The sequence below is a fragment of the Apium graveolens genome, chromosome 9 (assembly GCF_009905375.1).
Source record: "Apium graveolens cultivar Ventura chromosome 9, ASM990537v1, whole genome shotgun sequence".
Lineage (NCBI taxonomy): Eukaryota > Viridiplantae > Streptophyta > Magnoliopsida > Apiales > Apiaceae > Apium > Apium graveolens.
Genome location: NC_133655.1, coordinates 258,209,942 through 258,214,144, shown reverse-complemented (window position 1 = coordinate 258,214,144; position 4,203 = coordinate 258,209,942).

Here is a 4,203-nt window from a genome sequence, read left to right as displayed (position 1 = left end):
GTGCTGAAGAAGAGAGGTGAGCAGTCTGTGAAGTGGAGAGATAGGATTTGAGATAAGTTCTGAGGGTAGGTTGAGTAGAATGAGAGGTAGGTACTGAGGTTGATGGATTTTGGTTATGGTGAGTGGTTGAACATTTGAGTAAACAGATTTGTAAGTAGCAGGATCAGCATTTACCAGAATCTGTTTCACAGACTGAGGAATCTGTAATTGTCTCACCATCGATTTCTTTGTGTCAGCATTTATCAGGTCGTTAAAGTACCTTTTTGCAACCTTAAAAAGTGGGGTTTGAGTGCTGACTAACTGGGGTTCAGCAGTACAATACGTATAAATAAGTTGACAGAATCTAGCAAAATAAACAACATCCCGATCCTCTGTCATCCTATCCCCAATAAAACCAATTATTCCAGTTGCAAAATCAAAATGAGTTTGATGGATAATAGCATACCCGATGTGCTGACTCAGAATTGGGATGGCATCAAAATTTGAACACTTGTTGCCAAAAGCCTTGGTGATGCAATCGAAGAAGAAACTCCATTCTCTTCTGATATTAGCCCGTTTCAACTGTCCAAGTTTCGTCAGACTCTTTTCATATCCCAAATCAGTCATTAACCCCCGAAGTTCTGATTTCTCTGGTATAGAGAAGGTACAATCTTCTGGAAGATGTAATGCTCTTCGTACTGTACCAGGAGTGACTACATAGGATGAATCACCCCACTTGGAAGATAATACTGGGAGTTCCTCGTTTACCACCATCATCAAAAACTCCAGTCCTCCAGAACCGCAGAACTTGTTGACTTGAAAATAATTCAGGCTGAGTTAAGGCGTACCCAACCTCACTATGTGCAAGAAGATCTTGCACAAAGTGCAATTCAGATGGAGCTTCAGCATGATCAAGAATTGCAGCATAGTTGTTTGGAACAAACTTTGCTCCATCAATGATTAAATCCTTTGGTGCCATGTGAAAAAATATTGAGATTCAAGTATGCCTGTTAGGTGTTTGAGATAATGTCTGTATGAAAAACCAATGTGAGAAAGAATGAGAAATAGAGTAAAAGTAAGAAGAGAGATAAAGTATAAAGAAAATAAAAGATTAAAGAAATCTTCTCTCTGTTGTTCTTATACTCTGAAAAAAAATGTTACCGTTGGACACCTGTCAGACATGCAGTAATAACGGATAGTTACTGGGCTCGAGAAAACAGGAATGATTACTTACCCAGTTGCCTTGTTTCAAGGAAAAACCGTTCCATTTATCAAGAGACACAGTTTTAATTCAAAATTTAAACCGTTAGCACTGATTGAATTATTTTTCACTGCAACATTAATATTCTGAAAATGAATCATGTTAAAAATGACCGAGATAATTTCGATGAATAAGTGCTGACAGAGAATCAGAACTTAAATGAAGACAAAATTTAAATGGTCATCAGAATATCAAGCAGGATTTAACAACACAAGATAAAATAACTCAGAGACAAAATCTTGAAGTAAAAACAGTTTTCATTAATATATCAAGTCAATACATATATGAAATAGAAATTACATCAATACAAGATTTTCCCTAAGCTTCTAATCCTAACGTCAACAGCTTTAGTCCTAGCTAAGAAGCCTGACAAAGCTGAGGATGAAGAAGAACAGGAAGAAGACGAGATTAAGTCATCTTCCTCTTCCTATCTTCGACGAACAAGATGGCGAGTCGTATGATTCGCTCTTACTGACGGATAGCTTCCCGCCTTTCCTCCTCCAGGCGCTCCAGATGGCGATGATAATCCATCTCGAAGAATAGAAGGTGAACCAGCACCTCCTGTGGGACAGAGTCCCAGATCTCCTCAGGAATGGCTGTTATATGCCACTCCTGCTGCCAGTCAGCACAACTGAGCTCCATTGTGAAGGTTTGTGTGTTCAAAAACATGTTGTATCGAACCATTGTGTTTTTGACAGAAGAAGGAGGATAAGTGTGTGAGAAGAATGTGATGGAAAGACTGATGTGAAGTGGTTGTTTATATAGGCAAAAGAATGCCAAGAGATGCAAAGATATTTAATGCTGACAGGTAGAATTAATTCTACCTCGTCTCCCTAGAGTTTGAAAAAGAATAACAGTCATTGGAAAGAGGAATCATGGTCTAGACCGCACAAGACACAAGAAACAGTGGACTATTCAAGTACAAAACCATTAATCCTAATCATAGTGACTATTAATCTTCCACTTCAACATATGTGAGTACAAACTGAGACTGTTATTAAATTTCATTCAAAGATAAGCCAAGTAAAGGATTAGACTGAGAAATCAGAACTTAGACCTATACCAGAACTTAACAGTCATCAGAACATAATTTCTTAACTCGAAAAATGAATGCTCATCTTGGTAAATCCTCATACAAGTTCTTAGTTATGAACGTCAGAACTGAATCATCAGAACGTGTAACTAGAACTTGTCCTCAGAATTTGTGCAAAAATGACACAATGACTGTTTATCTACAATAACATAGACCACCACAGAAATTTTCATCATTCAGATGGAGTGATTAGTGTGTGCATTAAGCTAAATAACAGACAAAGAGTAAAGTCTGATTCACTTCAGTACATCTTAGAAATAAGGCATAACTAAAATTTTGCTAAAGAGCTGTCATTATCCTGAAACCTACTGATGAATGAGTTCATGATTGAGGCCATCTCAACTGTTTTGTGCTAATTTTATGCATCTTTTGAAATTCTATTTTACAGTGGCTTCTCAGTGTAAGTGAGTCACGACTGTTTATCAGAATTTATGCTATTATCAGAGTATTTCTCCAGTAATCATAGAGTGTGAAAAGTCACCAAGAAAATATTTTGCTTTTCTAATGCATATTTACTTAATACCAGCAATGCACATGGGTCGTCCCTTTCACATTTTTACTCTAGATCTCAAAGGAGTACCTGTTTTTATTCTTTAATCTTTTTGCTTTTTCTTTTGATAAGAGAGGTCTATCAGCACTTAGTGCACTCAGCAGTTTTACTAGTATCAGAACTTAACAGATGAGTAGCATTATTCTAATTTGTGACTTAGTAATAAGATATACAAAGTAAACTTAACTAAGCTCAATTATCAGAATTTGCTAGTGTCATAAGATTTCCACTGAAATAATTACTTCTTCCATGGAATCATTTGTTTATTGAAGACTACTAGGTCAGTATCTAGCACAGTTATCCTCATAGGATTGAATAGGTACTAGAACAAACATATCACTTATCAGAGTTTAGAAATATATATCAGACAATAGTCAGTACTTAAAGACATTTATCAATTAAGCACAGAATACACAATGAGATTAATTCTGTAAATACTGAGCATAAAGTCTGATAACACAGAACAAGTCTAAGCAGATTTAAAGAAAGAACCTGAAACCATTCCAAGTTCATTTACCAATCTTGTAAAAGTAGCTTCACATAATGGTTTTGTGAAGATATCTGCCAACTGTTGATCTGTGGGAACAAAATGCAATTCCACTGTACCTTTATCCACATGTTCCCTGATGAAGTGGTACCTGATGCTGATGTGCTTTGTCATTGAGTGTTGAACTGGATTACCTGTCATAGCAATAGCACTTTGATTATCACAGTAAATAGGGATTTTGAAATATGTTAACCCATAATCCAGTAACTGATTCTTCATCCAAAGAATCTGTGCACAACAGCTTCCTGCAGCAATATACTCTGCTTCTGCAGTTGATGTGGAAATTGACTTTTGTTTCTTGCTGTACCAAGAAACCAATCTGCCTCCAAGAAATTGGCAGCTTCCGCTTGTGCTTTTCCTGTCAATTTTGCAACCTGCAAAATCTGCATCTGAGTAACCTATTAGTTTAAAATCTGATTCTCTAGGATACCATAATCCCAGAGCAGTTGTTCCTTTAAGATACTTAAAGATTCTTTTTACAGCTGTTAAGTGAGGTTCTCTTGGATCTGCTTGAAATCTTGCACAAAGACAGGTAGCATACATGATATCAGGTCTACTAGCAGTTAGATAGAGTAGAGAGCCAATCATACCTCTGTAGTCAGTAATATCTACTGATTTACCGGTATCCTTATCCAGTTTTGTTGCAGTGGCCATTGGAGTGGATGCACTTGAACAATCTTGCATTCCAAATTTCTTTAGCAAGTTTCTGGTGTACTTGGTTTGACAAATAAAAGTGCCTTCCTCATTCTGCTTGACTTGAAGGCCCAGAAAAT